This window comes from Anser cygnoides, chromosome 8, assembly GCF_040182565.1.
Source record: "Anser cygnoides isolate HZ-2024a breed goose chromosome 8, Taihu_goose_T2T_genome, whole genome shotgun sequence".
Classification (NCBI taxonomy): Eukaryota; Metazoa; Chordata; class Aves; order Anseriformes; family Anatidae; genus Anser; species Anser cygnoides.
This window is the reverse complement of record NC_089880.1, coordinates 1,393,176-1,413,539: the sequence shown is the minus strand read 5'-3', so window position 1 is coordinate 1,413,539 and position 20,364 is coordinate 1,393,176. Positions and strand designations below refer to the sequence as shown.

General features: G+C 40.7%; 1 protein-coding gene and 1 long non-coding RNA gene across 16 annotated transcripts in view; one reads left to right on the top strand and one right to left on the bottom strand.

Annotated features, from left to right (window-relative positions):
* ZNF644 (zinc finger protein 644) overlaps nt 1-20,364 on the top strand; it is an 85,148-nt gene that overhangs the window by 24,891 nt on the left and 39,893 nt on the right. For 2 of the 15 annotated variants that reach the window (XM_067001458.1, XM_067001465.1), the window contains exon 1: nt 6,288-6,427. The exons of 8 other annotated variants lie outside the window; for them this stretch is intronic. The gene's annotated coding sequence lies outside the window, so the exon portion shown is untranslated. Of the gene's footprint in view, nt 1-6,287; nt 6,428-6,505; nt 6,686-6,881; nt 7,036-9,361; nt 16,326-17,436; nt 17,595-20,364 lie in introns of those variants that run through there. 5 more of the 15 variants (XM_067001462.1, XM_067001461.1, XM_067001464.1 and 2 more) reach the window with 5 other exon arrangements.
* On the bottom strand, nt 514-6,187 carry LOC136791362 (uncharacterized). The gene is made up of 2 exons (XR_010833192.1): nt 5,676-6,187; nt 514-811 (listed from the first exon to the last, which is right to left on the bottom strand). It is a non-coding gene; the product is annotated as an uncharacterized lncRNA (long non-coding RNA).

Here is a 20,364-nt window from a genome sequence, read left to right as displayed (position 1 = left end):
TCTGTGGGCTATTTCAGGACTATAATGTGAACTGAATCATCAGACTGGGTTAAGCAGAACTATGACAATTTATACCTATTATATCTAGGTCCTTTCCATCATCTGCTGAAGGCCAGTTTTCTGCTACAACTTTCTTCCTCTCTCACTAATTATAATTCATCAGCAGACTCAGGAAGAAATTTGTTACAGTTTTGTTGCTAATAGCATATTTTCTTATATTAATACTTCCTGCATGATGCAAATGGCAACCCTCCAAGGCAATACATTGTTGTTTTTAAGAAGGTCAGTGTTATAATATTTTCCTGCTCTAATCTGCCTTCTTGTGATCTTTGAATTCTATGAGACTTGAGCTCAGTAACTCAGACATGAGAAAAGAGGTGTCAGCTCCTCCTGAAGGGAACAAAGATGTAGGATTAACTATCTCCTTTTTTATGTGGGATGGATTAGAATAATGCAAGATAAAAGCAAATAAGCATAAAAACCATGGTTAATTTGGTCTATTGATAATTAATCTAGGATTTGCTAATTAATAATGTTTATTGTGGTGGTACCCGAGGAGCAGAGAAGAATGGAACCCTGTGTGCCAGGCAGACAGTGTTGTCCCAGCAGCTGCTCCTCTCTGATCAGTGGCAGATGACAATAACACTTCTTACTGGTGAGACTGAAAACAGGAGGCAGCTGTGGGAGGCTTGATACATAGCTGGTGTCCGTGTGACAAGCTGTGTTGTAATTGCTGGAGTAGTCTTAGCCAACAGGAGCAGGTCTGAGCAACAGATACTGTATTTTCCAGCTACTGCCCATGGACAGAAACCTAGAAAAAGGAAAACAAAGTGGCAGTTGTCTGTATTATTTAACTTGGAAATATTTTCCTAGGTGAGAGATTTAAAACAGTATGATGGTTCTAAAGGCAATTCACAGTGGCGAGTAAAACTATTTCCCCAGAAAGCGTTTCCAATTATTCTTCTGTTGCAGAGTATTGTACTTCAGGACTAATCTTATCTTGGGATTACTGTTAGGAGAGTCAAAGGCTGTAGTGACATATAACTTCACCTATACATTCTTACTGCCCTCTCACTGTTTTACAGATAATTCTGAAAGTTTAATTGATACTGACAAAAAAATGATTAAAATATCTTGATTAATAGCAGAGAATAAATTTATATTCTGAGTAAAATAGATTTGTTTCTGTCTGAGAAAGACAAGACTAGACAGTCCTCTTTAATTAACGTTGACAACTGTATTTCGAAAGAGCCTGTGAAACAAGCAAGCCAACGGAACATGAATCAACAGCTCAAACAAAAAAACAGTTGTCATTTTTCCTCTTTCAATTTTTACAGTGTTGAGGTAAATCAAACTGCTCTAATTAATTCTGCTATTAGTTCTTCAAAATTTCAGTAGAAATATGCTAATTACTCTGTAAAAACGACCAGTATATTGAGCTCCTAAATTTGTTGATATTGGTGAAATGGTATTGTTGTAAGAAAGGCCAAGAAATTGGAAACATCTCTGTAGGATGAAAAGAAAAACTCTGTGGTAAGGTGAGCAATAACACACAGATCTTTCACATGATGTTTCTGGGGGCTTGTTTTTGTGATTCTAAGGGTTTACAAATGATGACAAGAAAAACTTTATAAGCAGAGGTAGCATGCTTTTTTAAAACATCCATCTTAGCTCAAAAAAAAAAAAAGCATTAGGTCTCAAGTACTCCAAAACTTTTCTACTTTTTCACTTCATAGTAGTGAATACTTTATAGTAGTGAATTTAATAAAAGATGCTACTTTTTCCTATAAACCCAATTTTTGTCTGAAATTCTGATATCAAGGATCATTCCCATTTTGGAATGTTACAGAAGACAAAATTTTCTACTAAAGGTGACAGTACAAAGATGAGATAGAAGTAGAAATGGAGAGGGGAAATGGATGGGATTAATGCAATGTATCCGTTACATAAGTGCATTGCTATTTGCAAATCACACAGGCTTAAATTGTTCTGTGTCTCAAAAATATGTAATCTAATATTTTCTCTGATTTTGTTTTTGTTCATATGTACAGGATAACCACAGTATTTTGGTATTGAAAGAAATGTGTCAACTGAAAATGAAATTTTCAGAGTGATGCATGTAGTGGCTGTATTTCCGTGGTGAAGCTTTTTACTTTATTGCATAGAGTTAATGAAGTGCTTGGGGTCCCAGGGAATAAAAGGTGCTATATAAATGTAAGAAATTATCATTAAAAAGTTTTTCCCTCCAGGCATTTGGGATTTTGCTGTGTGTGTTGCAAGGAGGCATTTGCGATCTTCTTTCATTCAAAATGCTTCAGCTTAGACCTGCTCCAACTCTCCCTCTGTAGTATCATCTACAAAAATGTTTATATGAAAAAACAGTTTCCAAATTGGTTTCAATTAATCATATTTTGCTGTTAACATGAAAGAGCCTGCTTTGGTATAAGCTTTATAAAACCATTTTGAAGACCAAGCAGAACTAGGTAGCAACCTTTTCTCAAGAGGTTTTCAGTTGCTGTTTTAACCATTATTAGGCCTTGTCTGCATCAGTGGAGGAATAATACAGGTTCACAGACAGAATTCATGGAAATAAAAAGCCAACTGTGCAGTATGGGTCTTAATTTTCAAGAGTCATATCTTATGGTCCTTTATTTGTTGTGCACATTCTTTCACTGATCTTGGAGTGCCTCAATGGAGCCTTTTTCTGTCATCCAAAATTAGACTGATTTTTTTTTTTGTATTTGTATATATTTCTCAACTCGTTTTAACCCAGCATGCAACATTTAAGATAATCTACCACTTTTCACGTATTATAAGCATATGTGTCAAAGCTGGCATAATCAGAAATCAAAACAAGGGTTGTGACATGACTGGACATAGCCCTAATCATTTTAGCACACTGCCATTTTGATGAAATGTTGCAGTTATGGCCTCCATGAATTCACACTGAATCTGTATCCACAATGTATGGATCATAAGTATTTTTATGAAGTTCATTCCTGTTTATAGAATTGGGAATTTTAGGTCAAGTAATAAGTTGAGGTACTAAATACAATGCTAAGTATCTTTAAGCTCTTAATAAAATTGAGAGATTTGGCATCAGTAGAACTAAAGTTCAGCTTTCCTTATGCTATCCATTTTACTTGTTATAGTAAAACACTGTATCTTCTTCTATATGATAATACTTTCATAGAATTTGGTATTTTCCTTCAATTATTTGTCACAGAATTGAAGGAGGAATTGCTACTGCTTAAAAATTATCTGCTAGGGGACAAAATATAAGTGAGTGTGATTGCCTTAAAATAATAGGTGTTAAAAATATATGTATATATTTTTAGCATGAAATAGAGAGGTAGTATTAATATTTGCTTTTCCTTGTTTTTGTTTGCATTTTTGTTAGCATGGAGAACGTATTACCAAGACTTAGAGGAAATCTGTTGATTGTATGAGAGAATAATGTTTCTTTTGTTTAAGAGCAGTGGAAAACCATACATACATGCTCCAAAATATCAGAACTTGATTTTATAAATATATCTTCTCAGAAAACAAGCTTAATTCTCAGAAGAGTAACATTAGCACTCATTAGGGGACTAAGTGCTTCAGGGTACTGTTAATGAAATTCATAGCCTTTTGCCTGTGGGCTATCAGTTTGAATTCAGTCAAACTCAGTGGAGATTAAAAATCGTCCTATTTAATGGCCTTTTAGTCATCTCTGATGAGAGGAGTTTGGTAGGTCTCAGTCCCATAATATAAACTGTTCACGCTACCTTCTAACTGGCAAGCTCCGGAGAAACCCCGAAGTTTAATGGATTCTGGGGAAATATTCATCTGTTACCATGAAAACAAACAAACAAAAAAAAAGGCAAAAGCCTTAATTCACACTAGTTATATGAGTACTAACAAACACATTATTTGTAAATGTGGGATTTGTAGTGTTATATAAAGTTTGTAAATTAGCAAATTAGCTGAGTATGTGACATGTTGCCACACGGCTATACAGAATTCAATATGACAAAGACTCCCAAAGGGGATATCTACACCTGTGCATAAGATCACACCAACACATTAAATTTTAAATGTCTCTGGGATTTCTATCAAAAAAAAAAAAAGATCAGAACAGATACTTGGATAGTAATTGCAGTTATGGAAAATGATGCTGAAAAAAAAATTGACTGCCTAGTGTGTCTCCATTACTTCACAGCAGAGTCCAATGCTTCTGATCTTTTAACTCAGCCTTAAAAAATGGGAACGAAGTTTCCAGAACCCTCCAGAGAATATATAGCAGTTTTATTTATTCATACCATAGTAAAACTTTTCCTAATGTCTAACCTAAATTTCCTTCAGTACAGTTTGAAACTGCTACTTTTTGTCTTCTCCTGGGTGGATTTAGTGAACAATGTATTTTCCTTCCTATGGTCCTCTCTCTTCTAGACTAGGAAATCTTAATCATTCCTATTTTCAGTTAGTGTCATATCTTTTGAAATTCCTGTTTTGTTGTTTTTGTTTATTTCCTGGACTCTCTTCTGCTGGTCTATTTTAAAAGACGCATTTTTCTTGAAAGGCAGAGCCCTAATACTGAACACAGTATTCCAGGCAAGGCTTTACCAGTGTTAAATATGAGGATAAATTCCTCGTACGTCCTAGATATGACAGTCCTATTTACACATCTCTGTACTGTGGCTTTTTTCACAACAGTGTGACGTTGTTGACGTATGTTAAGTTTGTGATCTACTGTGATCCCCAGCCCCTGTTCTAAAGACCTGGTATTTATGTATCTGTTCCTAGTCTTGTAATTGTGCAGTTATCTTCCTACTTAAATGTAGAAATTGGCACGTGCATTTATTAAATTGTGTCCTATTTCTGCAACCAGTTTGTCAAGAACATTTTGAATTCTATTTTTGCCCTGCTATTCTGTTCTCTTCCAGCTGCCCCAGTTTGGTATTGCCGGCAAATCCAATCAATGTAAACTGTGCCCTATCATTCATGTAATTAGAGACCTGGTACCAGACCCAGGACATATCCAGGCCTAAGGAACCACATTTGCTATATTCTATTTTTCAAAGTAAAGCATTGCTGCTTGCTTTTTGAGTAGTTTTGCACCACCGCAGTCATTTCATTCTGATCGTATTTCTTTTGCTTGCTCAGTTACTGAGTTCTCTGAGACAGCGTCAAAAGCCTTACTTAAGTCAAGCCATAACAGACCTACTGCTACTCCTACCAAAGGTCCATTAGACTGTCATCGCATGGAATGAGTTTGGCTTGATATGATTTCCTTGACAAATCCATGTTGGCTGTAACTTGTCACTTCATTAGCTACCCTATAGTTAAAGATGTGTGATTATTTGCTTCAGTACTTTTCTGGGAATGGAGGCTGGAATGATTGTTCCTGGCTCTACCTATGCTCCCCTTTGAATGAAATGTGCTGTGTGTTTCCTTTTCCTCTTCTAAAGTCTTCATGAGCTCTCAGCAACAGCCGCTCACACCTCTGAAGTTGCCTTATCACCTCCTCACTCTAGTGTGAAATCCTTTGGGCCTAGCAAATCTGCAGGAAAAGTCTAATTTATCAATTTATCAAAGCAGTCCCTAATTCACCAATTTACTTGTCTCGCTTGACGCCCTGCCCTTTTGAGTCGGGGTTTGCCAGCAGAACCATCAATCTGAAGGAAAATTGGTACCAAATGCTGCTTTCTCAGGGTCCTGTCATCCCTGATCCCTCGGGAAGGACTGACCGCCCCTGTAGCTCTCTTCTCCCCTCACGTTGCTGCTTCGCTTGGGTTTCATGCTCCTGCCTCACACTGCCCTGTCACATCCTTTGCCAGACGCTGCTCGTTGCAGGACTCTGCCTCCTTTGTGCGGCTCCTTCAGCGTTTGACCTAGTTTCCCACTTTCTGTGGGAAAGGCACCGCTAGGCAGCACACGCTCTGACCTCCGGCTCCCGAGCCCGCTGGCAAGCCTGACGCAGGTGAGGGGCGTCCGCGCCGGGGCGGGAGGCACTCCGCCTTTCGGGGAAGGCCCTTTTAGGGCACATTTCCCTCACGCCTGCGGGGACAGACCCTAACTGCCCTCACAGCGCTGCCGGCAGCGCCCCCGCGGGGCCAACGCGCGCGGCCGCAGCGGCGCTGACGGAGCGGCGCGCGGCGCTAAAGGCCGCTCACGCGCCGCCGGCGCGAAGGGGGGCGCGCCCCCTCCCGCCCCCCGCCCGGCCGCGGGAGGGAGCTGGGCAGCACTGGCGCGGGAACGCCGCACGCATGCGCGCTGCGCCCCCCCACCCTCGGGCCGCGTGTGCGGCTCGGTGGGTGCGTGCGTGTGTCTGTCTGTGTGCCTGTGTGTACGGGGGGGGGGGGGGGAGGTCGGGAAGCTTGCGCGATGACGTCATGACGGCGCGCGCAGGACGTAACCCCGGCGTGACGCACAGCCCGGCGAGCCCGTGAGTTTCCGTTAGGCTTTTTTTTTAAATGCCCTCCCCCGCCTCCCCCCTTCCCCCCCTCCCCTCACCCCACCAGCCGGCAGGGGGGGGGTCGCGGGCCGAGCGGGGTCGAGCGGAGCCGAGTGGGGCCGAGCGCGTCCGGGCGCCCTAGTGGCAGTTGGCGGTCGGTCGGCGGGCGGCTCTCTCCTCCATCCTGCCGCAGCGGTAACATGGCGGCCGCCTCCGACCTGCTGCGGCGCCGCCGCCGCCCGCGCCGCGGTGAGCGAGGGGCCGGGGCAGCGGCGCGGGGAGAGACGGGCGGGGAGGGGGCGGCCGCCGTGCTCCCCCTCCCCGGCCCCGCCGCCTCCACAGGCGCCGAGCCCCCCTCCCCGAGCCGTCCGTCCGGCCCGGCGGGCGGCCTCCCCGGTGCCCCGGACACAAAGGGCTGCGCCGGGAGGGACCCGCTCGGTCACATGAAGTGGCGCAGCCAGTGAGCGCGGAGCGGGGGGGGCGGCGCGGCCGCCGCCATTGCCAGGCGCGGAGGAGAGGGGCAGCCCTGGGCCGCTTCGGCGGGGCGTGGGGACGGCCGCCGGGACCCGGCCGGCTGCAGCGGGGGCCTCGGGGACCAGGTAACCGCAGCCGGGCCGGCCGCCCGCAGCACGGCCGGGGCAGGAGGTCGCTGCCGGCTCGGCGGGGCCCGGGGTCACCCTGGGGGGCTCCGCCCGTCTTGGGACCGAGCGGCGCGGCCGGGGCACTCCGTGCCGCCTGGGTGCCGCTGTCCTCGGCCGGCCCCTTCCCTCCCTCCTCGGCACGCAGCGGGGCGGCCTCGGAGTCGCCCGGCATCGCTATAAAGGGCTGGGGGTTGCCGGCCCGCCGCCTGCCCCGGGTGCGGCTCCTGGGGCATGGCAGCGGCGGAAAAGTTCACAGCGCCGGCAGTCGGGTCGTGCGGCTGGGCTGCCGTCTGCTTCGGGGGCCGGCGGGCCTCGCAAAGTTTGTGTTACGTCAGGTTGCGGTTATCAGCGTCCGCTTGACCCGTTTGTTTTCTTACCTGCGATCTGCCAAGTTTTCTTCCTTCCTTTATGTGCAGCCTTTAGTCTGTTGGAAGTGGATAATGTGGGCTATAAACTGACAAGTCATGGAGGCAATGAAATGCAAGCATGGTATATCAAAATAGGCTTCCATCCGTGCTGTACAACTCTGTCCCTTTAAGCAAGATCTCATTTGCAGTGATATTCTGATCCCCCCCCTCCTTTCTAGCACATAATTTAATTATGAAGATTGTGTCATGGAACTTAGCTTTGAGACGCATATGGGGAATGAATGTGCACCAGATTTTAGAGGAAGAAGCTATTTCGTGTTGTATAGATTAATGAGTTAACACACGGGACAAACACTCCAAGAGGCTGATAAGCATCTCTGGAATTCCACCACAAAATTCTACCTTTTACTGAGAAGTTTGCACAATACATTTTCTTTATAATAGTTGTAAAATAATTTTTCATTCAAATTATAAAACAAGTCTTTAATGGAAGAATTTTCACATGTAAGAGGTACTCCGGAGTTTTGACAACTTGATGTGATTCTTCTATATAAAATTCTTTGCTACCTGACTTGTGTAAGGCAGGTGATTTGAGGGCAGAATAAATGAACTGATTAGACAAGGTGAAATAGGTCTTGAGGAGCTTTTAGTGGGTCACTTAGATGCGGAAAAAATGCTGTGATTTCCTTGTGGGAGAGGAGTTTAAGTAGAGTGCATGGAGGAGCAGTGCAGTGTGACAATCCTATTACGTTGACTTATAATCAAAGCTGATGTTGCAAACCTGTCTAATATAACTGCAGAGGGATGTGGTGCAGAGTTATACGTGAATTATGACCAGAGTAGAGAAAGCCTTCAAAATACTGTCTTCCAACATCTAGCACTTGTTCAAACAGAGGATTGTCGTTTTGTTTTAATACACAAAAAAAAAAAACGCTCTCCAGGGAAAAGGAGTTGGGGGGGAGTTGATTTCACAGTTATTGTCACCAACAAAACTTTTCTTGTTTATAGAGATAACTTTATTTTTCTTTGATCTGTATGGTATTTCATCATATTCAAAATGATACTTGGTTATATCATTTAACAAATTCAGGGCAAAGGTGTATTACTTCGACTTTTTTTTTTCTGAAATCCAGCATCTATTCTATAATGAGTAGCACTTGAAGGTATATGCCCAGGAACACGTGTATAAAAGTTTACCAGTGAATGCTAAAAGAGATTACTGCAGTCTTGAAATTTCTCAATGGGTGACCTGGCTAGTAAGAAGAAAAGGCACTGCTGACTTGCAGCATCCTTGTGAGGTTAATTATTAGAGTAACAATTGATTGAAATAGGAGCATCAGCAATTGAATAAACAGGATGTTAAACAATAGTGGCAATGCCTTCCGCTTTAAAATAACAGTGAAGGCTGAATTTCAATATGGACACTTGGTCGACAGTGGAATTTCTGTCGGAAGCAATAGTTTGTGCCTGTGCTTGCATGTATTAGCAGAACCTACAAATGCACAAACTTTTTCATTCAAGCCTTTTGAAGGCACTTCTGAAGAAAACAACTGAAAAGGGAAAAAAATTCTTGTTAATAATAAAGCACATGTGTGCTCACACACACCTATTAACTTGGAACACTTTCAGTTTTTTTTTACCAGCTTGCAAAAGATCTCAGAACTTAAAACTGGAAAAAGGCAGAGTAGTCGTGCCACTTTCTTTGCGGTTCCCCTTGAGGTTGGTTTGAATGAAAGTCCTTTGAGCAGTTGCTGACAGGCCTTGTTGATTTGGCTAGTTGGGATCATCACTCTTTTGTTACGTTTCTATAGCTTAAAACAACTTTTTGTCTTCAACAAAGTTCAAGTGATGCGGCTGTTAGAGGACTACCTGTTCAGGTGTGTTTGTTTTGTTTTCTTTTTTATTGTGTCATTTCAATGCCAAATGCACTACTCTGATGATGTAGTTATTTTAAGCCAAATTGAACTGGTTCCCTCTGTGCTCTACATTTTGATATTCTGTACAGTGTATTAAGAGACTGGGGAAAAGATCATTTAATAAAATTAGATTATATCTGAACAAGATTGCACTCAAAATGACTTTTAAACTGGTTTAAACTGGCAGAGCCTCCAAAGCATGATTCCTTCAACTGAAATTAGTGTTCATGCAACTTCATTGTGTGAAGAAATTCCTGGTAAAATAAGCCCAAACAAGTCTGTCTTCTCTCAAAATACACTTATCCTTGAGCACTCTAAATATAAGCATGTTTTTGATAGTGTTTTTCCTTGCTGCTTTGTTGAATGTAGATGTAAACTTGATATAGCTACTGGGAAAAGATTTAAAGTTACCCAAGGAAATCGTGAATGTTGGTCATTCTGGTTCATATGCATAAAGGTAACACTGGGCTGTCTGGGTTAAGGGAATCCCCACAGTTTGTGCCATCCTGAAAAAGACATCATTTTTGTGCTTAATTAAAAAAAGAAAATAGTTTTTTATGGCAGTGTATCCTCTAAATCTAAACTTGTGTCAGCTAATAGCAGAGAATTCACACAAGCAGTGATGGTGTGACAGTCATGGCCATGTTGTTCACCAAGCTGCAGAAAGGGCTTCTTTTTGATGTGTGAGGATGTGAAATAGTTGCAGTGATTTCCCTCGTTACTGAAATCACCGAAATGAAGCCAAATGCAATAGTAGTGTTAGACAACATGCAATTTGATGCTCAAATCACAGCTGTCTGTCAAGAAGGACCATGTAAGGAGTTTGCATGGACTTGCAATGTGGTTTTTTTTTTGTTGTTTTGTTTTAACTGAAAAGAGCGTGATAGTCACAGGATCGGTCATGTTACCTAGTGTGCAAGGTAATGAGTATTTAATCTTGGTATAAAGTCTACTCTTAATTATATTGTATTTATTCAGAAATGGAGTTGGTTCATTGAAGGAGAGCAAGCTTTTTTAAATTTAAAAGTAAGCAAATAACCCAAATAATAGTGAGTATCTCATTGTTGTGCTGCATTTCTGCCACTGTTAACTGTACACAGCAGCTGTTAGGTTGATGAACTGTTGCAGCAATGCCCTTACACTGCCAGTGAGGTTAAAGAGGGGGAGACGGTGGCTTAACAGTGAGTATGCAATTTTTGGGTGCATTTTGTTATGCTAAATATTAACTGGCCATTTCTTGGCCAGTTTGGTAATACAGAAAGCTCTCCCTCCAATTGATGCACTTGTGGCAGTGTTGGTAGGGGAACTGCTGTTCTTACTGCGACTCTGCCCAGCTATTAGAAAAGGTAAATCTCTAGTTGGCATGTATTGATTGGTACTGAGTGCTTCATCTTACATGTAACTGACTAGTTGAAGGATGGTGGGTTATTTAGAAATTTAGTATTTCTTGAAACTTAATCCAAAGGATGCAAAGTCTGTGCGCAAATTGGAACAAAGGTCATGTTGCTGAGTTTGGGAATATTGCAGGCCTGTTGTTAGTGTGCAGTAACTTCAGTATGCTTGACGTTGCAAGTTAGGGACGTACCATACTTACAAAAACTTTGGATTTAAGGGCCTACTGGTTTTTGAGTGAAAATTTAAAAAAAAAAAAAAGTTGCAGTCTGGTATTTGCTGTCAGATTTTTTTATAAAGGGTTGTTATTTTATGAGTATTTGAAGGTTGTTTTTGTTTTGTTTGTTGTTTTTGGTTTTTTGCCTGCCTTAAATGTTACAGTCTTCACAAAGCAGCTATAAGGGGGAAAGGATGCATCCTGGGAAACAGGATGCGAGAAATTACAGGTGCTGTATTGATTTGTCCTCTTGTAGCTGAAAACTGGAACTGCGATCATTGCAGCTCTCAGGTTCCCTGGGCTGGCTGCTAGCACTGGCTGCTAGCTCTGTCTTGGGAGAGTGCTTCCTACAAGCAAGTGGTAGAACACAAACAAAGCAAGGTGCACGTTACGGGTCTTGTATAGATTATCTTTATTTACAACCTTTTACTTTTACATGTCCTTTTTCAGCTTGAGTGAAAAGTGCAGAAGTCCTTAAGATGTGATCAGATCATTGTAATGTTGAAGAGTAGTAACTGAATCTGTCCTACCTGCTCCTTCACTGAGTAATATTTGGCGCACTGGTAGCATGAGTTGTGCTTTATCCCACCTACCTTCCAAGGTCAGCTTCATGATGGGGACAGCACTGGGCTTTCTGATTGAGGTTTCCCTCCAGTAAAGGCCTGCAGAGGAGGTCGGCGGGCTGCTTTTGGAAAACTCTTACTGATGGCTGCTTGTAAAGCATGGCACTTGTGAAACCACTGTGCTGCTGCTGGTAGGAAGTGGTGGGCAGGTGTCTGGTTCTTGTTTGGCTGCACTCGCTGGGGTGCTGGGTGCTGGTTGGTGTGCTTGATTTTGGCTGGTTTTGGTTTTGCTGCTCTTCCTAGAGCATTCTGGTTCGTAGGTTTCTTTTTTCTTTTTTTTCTTTCTTTTTCAACTTTTTTTTCTTCAGGAGTGGCAGGCCTCTGAGTATATCTGCTGTTTGCTTCTGATTCTGCTCAGCTTTTCTAGGAGCGTTACTGATTTGAAGTAATTCTTGGCTTTCTCTTTTTGCAAAAGGACTTAATGTTTATAATGTTTATTGCTGGTGTCTTTCTTCATCTTCGTATGTAGGCATAAACCAACAGCTTTGTGGCTGTAGAGTTTCAGAGACTGTCTCTGTTGTTAAATTAACATTAAAAAATTATCTTTTTTCAATCAAAAGGAGTAGGAATTTTATAAAATGTAGACCCTAAAATTAGGTTCCTAACCACCAAAAAAGTGATTGTGGGTTATCGAAGAGTTTATTGTATTTATGATTATTTTGTTTGCCAAGGAACTGTTTTTCTGCATGATCTTAGGGAACCAAAGACTAGATTCTGTGCTCCGAAAGCTTTTTATTTTGTTGCTATAAGCTGACACGGTATTAGAAACTATATTTTCAAGGTAGGACAGCCTTTGCTTGAGAAGTTCTGATACAAATAACCTTGTTTCTTCACATAGAAGTGCTGGGCTTCGTTGTTTTAATGCGGTAGTTGTTATGAGTGTATCTTCTGTGAGAAAGTCAGGATTGTTTGTGCTATTGCAGTGAGTGGGAAGTGACAGTTTCGCAGCTGCCTTCGCTCAGTTCTCTCCCACGGCAAAATGGGTACTCCGTCCTTTTTGCTTAGTTCCTGGCTCCTTTATTATTGTTGTCATTATTGGATCTATATGCAGAATTTAAAAATGCCAATAGGCATCAATGACATCACTTAATCTTTTCTGTTCTTGAGCAACATTTTAAAAACTGAGAACCTGTTGCATCTAGTGAAAGCAATCGCAGTGCGTAAAAATAATGATGATGGTTACAACTCTGAAGCTACTGGAAAAACAGTTTTTCATCTTCTGTGAAGTTGAAAACAAAGTAGCAATTAGTGCCCCCTACTCAGGTACTTATTAACTAAGAAAAAAATTATGTTGTGGCAATTTTCTTCTGGGGAAAAGGTGAGAGGATAAGTTGGGGGGGCATGTGATACTAGTGAATTAACCTCAATTAGCTGTGAAGGAAAAACTTGGAGGCTTTGGAGCAATTATAGAATGGGAGCCGGGAGAGTTTGCTTCTCATATGCAAGCTGAAATGCTGGTGAAACTGAGGTGGAAAGGTTGCTTGTGTGGTACATGAAACAAAGACTGTCGAGACAGCATGTTGTATATTCTTTCTATATCTTTGTGTTGGAGAAACCTCAGAAGGTTTGTTTTGTCTGACTTTTTAGCTTCTAAGTGCTTTGTGATTGTCATTTTCTGTGTACTTACAAAGCCTTGAGTGTATTGGACAGCAGTGACACGTGTTGTGATGGGAAGCGGTAGGTTTGTTGATGAGTGGCTTTAGCAGAGATTCTCACAGACATCTTCTTTTGTTAGTTGTTTAAGATAAGGTACATCACAAGTATTCAGTGCCATGTTCCTGTAAATTACGAGTCCCTGTTCCCAAACTCCCTAGGTGGCAAGACTTACTGGTTAAGTTCACGGTGATTCTCACTGCTATACGTGTGGCAGAAAGTGCTGGAGGATTAGCAAGGTCCATCTCCTTTCCTGGTGTGTATAGGGACTGGAGAGGAAGAGGAACAGCTTGCCCAGAAAAAAATTGTTTGCCAGGCCTATCACTCTACTTTGAAAGACTGCTATTGCTTTATACCATTGCGTCATGTGCGTTAACAGAGATTACTTACTTCTGCACAAGGAAGAGAACCAAAAATAGAAGTGATGCTTGGGAAAAACCACTTCAGTTATTATGTAACTGAAGTGTCATACCATTTCCAAAAATACCATACACATATAGCAATAATTATTTTTTAGAAATGTCTAAAATACAAAGAGCTCTCCTATTTTGATCCTGTAGAGGAAAAAAAAAGATTGCAGCCTTCTTGAAAGAGGTCATGTTTCAAAACAGATGGTTCTTTAAATGTTGGACAGGGTAGTAGGAATTGAGAGGTGTAGTTCCCCTTCTGTTTTCTGCATCTCTTCTCTTGATTGAGGATTCTGTATGGTTTGTTTGACTTGAGATGAGTGGGTTTGGGAGTTTAGTTATTTAAAAACTTGTGAATTTGGCTTACGTTTTTGAGTCTACTGAAGTTGTAGCAGAGGTAAGCAGAGAAGAAGATATGCAAGAGGTAGTATAGCAAGTCTTTATGTCAAAAATTATTTAGTTGTTAATTATTTTGTAATCGTTGCAGAAGTTGTGTGTGTTCCTTTGCCTATCTCCACAAATCTTCTCACATATAGATGAACAATTTTAATCTAATTTTATTACTTTGGAATGTAAGAGTGCTGTGTTGCAGAACAAGATATAAAATTCTAAATTAAGGCTATGTCTCGGGTAATTTATTGGCATTTAGGAAAATTGAGAAGACATCCAGGTTCTGTGGTCTCTTGAGAAATCCAGAAGTATGCACTAAGGAATTAGAGGGATGGATTTATATGTCTGCATGCCAAGTACTGCAGTACCCCAGCTGAAAATTTCTTAATACCATTTTGGTGTGTTAATAGGGAGTTGTTCTTTTGTTGGCTAAGACATTTAGAGAAAAGTGTTTTTGTTCAATTCCTATGACATGATCATTTTGATGTTTAGGATGTTGGGCTCTTTTAAAAGAAATTCTATTTAATGTATTTCAAATTGACTTGGGCTTAGGTCCATCTAGTAAGCTGGTCCTGAAGAATGCTGGTGCCTGCTTCTTTTCAAGGGATGAGAAAATAATGAGGAGGGAGAAGTGATCCCTTGTGTTGTGGTTTCTGTGATCTTAAAACAAATCTTCTTCCAACTTTCAAATTACTATTAATGCTAGGGCCCAGGGTGATTTTATTCAAAATAATCTGCCTGTGACTTCACTTTCATTCCTCCGAACAGTTTTATCTTAACTTTTCCTTTTTTTAAAAAAAAAAAAAAGTCACCTTCTGGAAAGCCATTTTGAGCAGGAAAAAGCGTACTGTTTCCAACATGCTTAAGGTTGTCCTTTTTCTTAATGTTTTCTATCACTATTGATTCATTTGCATTTCTTTCTGATTGTAAAGGAGACTTTGGCATTCAGAAGTGAAAATCAAAGAGGTATGATGTTAATCAACAGCTTATTTGTGAGAATGCGTAAATATTGAAGTGCAACCATGAAGCTTAAGCTTTTGTTACCAATACTTTTTAATTCAGAATTAGCACTTTGTTCTTAATAGGGCAACTCAACTCATTTTAAAAAATGGTAAAAAGAAAAAAAAATCCTCCCCTTTCTTTAGTCTTGTTTTCAGTACAAATCTGAGTATTTTATGAAAACTGTAACTCAAAAAAAAAAAAGTGAAGACAAATGTCATATTGTTTTCCTCTAAACATCGTGAATTCCCAGCAACTTTCTGCTGGGTTAAAATACAGTCAGGGAATAGCTTTGGTTAGGGTATTCTGAAGTGTAATACTGGGGAAAGTGGCCTGTTCTTTGTTGTTAACTTCCTTCAGTTTCTGTTTTATTTGTTCTTTGGATTTTCTTTAATGAATCTAGTGATTCAGACATAATGTCTTCAGTATTCTGAAATGGAGTGGTTGTGTGTGTGGTGTGTGCCAAATGTGCAGGTATTTATTTCATACTCTTGATTTTATATAAATGATTTCATGATTTTTTTTATCATTTTTTAGCCGCTTCAGATCCTGTTCTTCTGCAGTCTTCCTGTAACCCAGTGTAAAGTGTGTGAAGTAGGCTTAGGCAATGTGTTTCACATCTGTTCTGTTTCTTGGGCTGCTTTAGAAAGTTTGCTTGGAAAATCTGTTTTGGTCAGGAAAACTGAACTTAAACAATCAAATACCAGAACGCTGTGACAACCCAGTGCATTGTAAAGCCACAACTAGATCAGATGCCTAACTACAGCCGGTGGACAGGGTATGCACACATCAGGATAACCAGCGTGGCTTCCTTTTTGCTGTTGCCTCTTCTGAAAGTCTCACAGCTGCTTTGAGGGCATACCAGGAGGATATTTTCCTAAAACCAGAACAAGGGTATTCATTGCTGTAATCCATCATATGATGGAGACATCAGCACTTTTATCATGAGATCGATGTTTCATACGAGTGGCAATGTATGTCACGTGGCCAAATGGAACAGCTAAGGAGGTGGAGATTAAGTGGCCGAACACTTGCAGTGTAATGGGGTTTCTGTTTTGTGGTATGCCAGGAATGTTGTGACCTTAAATAGATTTGTTAGAACCTGTAGGTCCTGCCTCAGCTTATTGGCTGTTCTTCGTTATTGCTAGGTAGTGGAAACTCGGCCAGAAGATCTATTTCTGCAGGTGTGACAAGGCAGTAAAAAAGCAGTATACTTTGTGTATGCAAATGAAGGGAGATGAGTCTGCACATGAAACACTACACACTTACAACTGAAATCCCAGGTATTTTATTACTAAACACTTTTTTTTTTTTTACATGTTGGAAGGAGTGAGATTGGCCATTGGCTATCATGTGTTTGGAAGAATTATTTCAAATAATTCAAGCAATTTAAAATTATTTCAAATACTATTCGAAGATAGAAAACTTTTGCCCAAGTTCTGACTAAGCAAAAGGAAGTGAACAGTGAAACAAAGTCCACAAACATTTAAAGGGCGTATGTTCAAAGAGAGAAGCATTTCCATATGATAGACAATGTCAGAAGCTTAAAGTGCTACCAAACCGAGAGTGAACAGTGAGTGGGGAATGGGTTTTTACTTACCTAAAAAAAAAAATCAACACCTACTATACAATCCTGGAATGGTTTGGGTTGGAAGGTAACTTAAAGATACCTCCTAGTCCACCCCCTCACCATGGCCAGGGAGGGACACTTCCCACTAAATCAGGTTGCTCAAGGTCCCATCCAGCCTGGCTTTGAACACTTCTGGGGAGACACATCTTCACCCCATCACCCAAAGCAGCCCTCTCTGCCTTCATAAAGCAGGCTCCTGCAAAATGAAGAAGAGGCTTTACATTACTGGTACCTGTGTGTGACCCTCCAAAGAAGTCTTTCATACATCATGAGGAATAGAATGTATACAAACCCGATTAGAAACAAAAGTATTTTACAGCTTCTTTTCAAATCTGATAAACAGTAGTTGAATCTAATTGTATAAAGCAAATTTTTATATATATTTTATATGGACAAAACTATTGTAGGAAGAATGCTGGTACTGGCACAGATAGATATCTTAAGTGATTATGTAGTTGTTTTCTTCTTCCTGGGACATTCATTATAGTGACAGCTTAGCCCTCTGATGATCAGACTGGGAGTTAGCTGTGGTGTTTAAAGATGCTAATACTCCAGTGTCTGTTCTGTCCTCTGCTGGAGGTTGCCATCATAGGGATATCAGAATAAAATATCTCAGCCATACTAACTTATTGTTCAACATAAGCCTACCTACATTTCAAGTTTATGGCTTTGTATGCAGGATATTTGTTATTAGTTTATAAGCACAGTTTTACAGATGTTTATGGAAATCTAAGTGCATGAAATCTCCATATTTTTTTTCTTAGACTTTACAGGTTCACGTGCATGGAATAGACACTTCCTCTAAGGCTGTGAACATGAGATTCCCCTTCCCTTCATGGTCTATGAGAAGTGTCAGAAATGCTGCCTCACCGGCCACTGACGGGCGTTAGAGCTCGTGATCCTAAGATAGCCACGCGTTCAGGTACAACTAGCTTGTGAGGAAATGCATCTGGACTTAAGATCCTGTTTCGTTGGGGTACTTGCAGGCTGAGTTCCTGCAGGCAACTTTCAGAAATTCTGGTTTAATCTTTTCTGTTATCTTTCCTTTCATTGCTACAATGAATGGATGTGTGTTTCACTTTCTTATTAGTGCCCTCACACAACTGCTTGCTTTCAAACTGTAATGGAAAAAGATATATATTTTTTTTTTTCAGAGGGCTGGAGCACCTCTCTTATTAAAAGAGGCTGAGGGAGCTGGGGTTGTTCAGCCTGGAGAAGAGAAGGCTCTCCAGTGAGACCTTATGGCCGCTTTCCAGTACCTACAGGGGGCCTACAGGGAACCTCAGGAGGGACTCTGTTAGGGACATGAGTGATAGGGATAGGACGAGAAGTAATGGCTTTAAATTAAAAGAGAGTTGGTCTAGATTAGATATTTGGAAGAAATTCTTCACTCAGAGGGTGTTGAGGCCCTGGAACAGGTTGCCCAGGGAAGATGTGGATGCCCCATCCCTGGAGGTGTTCAAGGCCAGGCTGGATGAGGCTCTGAGCAACCTGGTCTGGTGGGAGGTATCCGTGCCCATGGCATGGGGTTGGAACTAGGTGGACTTAAGGTCCTTCCCAACCTAAACTGTTCTATGTTTCTTTGAAAATAGTGTAATTTATCACTAATTTTGAGCTGTAGGATTTTAGGCTCAGCCTTTTCTAAAAATGGCGTTGCAGTCTTAAAGCAAGGAAAGTGCTTAAGGTGCTGTCATTTTTAAGACTGCAAAAGTGTAGAGGAGGAGTTGGAAATGAATGTGCATGCTATTTTTGTCTCAGATCAGTTTTCTAACAGAAAAATCCAGGGAGGTGTGAATCTACTAATTGCTTTTGGCTACAGCACCTGCTTTGATTTTGTAATCTCTGATCTGAGGAGGGTTTTTCTGTGACTGCTCTTAGTGTAATGACCAAGGATATACTCTGCGACTTGAGTAATCTTGTACTGGACTGAGTTCTCATAGCCTGAAGGTTGAAGTAATCACATTACTCTTCTTCTTTACCATTGTCCTGCAAACTGCTTAGTCTCCTAAATTCACTTGTTCTAAAAGTGCATTGCCATACTGTTATGATTTCATTAGTGTAAGCTGAAATTGTGTAGAGTACAGCGTTAGAGAATGCTGTTAGGTGAGTACACTTGACTAAAGAAAATAGTCTAGAGGGAGGTATCCTAAAGTATGTAGCCAGAGAGGAAACTTGAGCAATTTGCAGTCTTGGGATTTCTACAGAGATTGTAGCAAGAACTGTTGGTGATGGAAGGGTGTTAAAGCTGAAGAGAAAATGGCTACCCGAAATCATTGTTGCTACAGTAACAACATGGCTTGACTATTAATGTGCTGCTTTCATCTACTATTAGATACGTTGCATAAGATATTTCTTTTAGGTTAAAGAGTCCATACTGGAAACAGAGATTTAAATCCACTTAGATATTAATGGATATCATCAATCTTCTTGTTTTAGAATATTAATCTATTTACTGGAAAGACTAATTTCTAGTAAATAATTTAAAAAATTGTTTTCTGCAAAAATAAATTGCTTAATGGTTTTAAATTTTACTAATAGCTTTGTCCTTATAAAACAACTTGCAGGGAAAAAAAAGTATGGTAAGTGATCTCTTTCAATAATCATTTTAAAAGAAAACTAATGCTATTTTACAAATTATTTGGTATGTGTCAACATAATTCTGTTTTACAGAAATTAAGCCCTTAATATTTTTTTTCAGCAAAGCTTTTTTTGAGACAGTTTTGTATTTTGAGCTAAACTTTAAAAAGATAGAAAACCTACATCCTGTTTGAAAATTTAAAAATAAGAAAGGGGTGTATTTAAGAGTGGTATCCATGCAGCCATCTGCATTATACTTCATTGCATAGGGATGTGTATGTATGTATTCTGGAATTAACTTTTTGCCTTTTTTCATTAATTGTGAAGAACACAGTGACACTGAAGAATTTCAGAGGGGTATAATGAAGAAGTCGGTCAGGAAATGGATGTGTGAAGTGTGATGAATGTGTGAAGACTAAATGATGAATTTTTGTTTTTGTCAGGATTCCAAAGGTGGCAGGCTTGGGGGCGGGTATAGGCTGAGAATAAACTGTCTACTCTTCATCAAAGTCCCATATGTGTGGTACGTCTTGTATACCTATAGCAGTTCCCACTTTTCTGCAGTGCTTTCAATTTCTTGAGAAGTTCTCTGTCAGATGTCTTGACTGAAAAAGCACCCAATTCATCCAGTAGAGATGGAGCTGGTCACAGTTCTGTATTAAGGGGACTTCTGAAAGATTATTCAGTGGTCATTGGTGAGAAGTTGAGAGGGCCCTTAGTTAAAGTGTCTGGTTGCCTAAGGCTTGGAATGCAAGTATCTGTACTTAAAGCATGGTATTTCTTAAGTACTGTATATGCTTTATTTACTTTGTATGTACATGTTTATTATTTTTATCTTACAATCTATTTCACATCTTCACAATCTTGTACAAAACAATCTTCTGACTCATTTCAGCAGAATCCTACTGCCTCATTTACTGCATCTCAGACTCGTGCCAAATATATAAATTACATCTTTCAAGACCGTAGAAAAATGCATAATCTTTTTTTTAAAAAAAAAAAGTCATTTGGACAGTGGAATGTTGTTGCTTTGTGATAAATGAAAGGGGGTGCACCAGTTGGGTGTACACAACTGTGAAAACTTTTTGACTGTTATGCTCAGCTTTGCCTCCTTT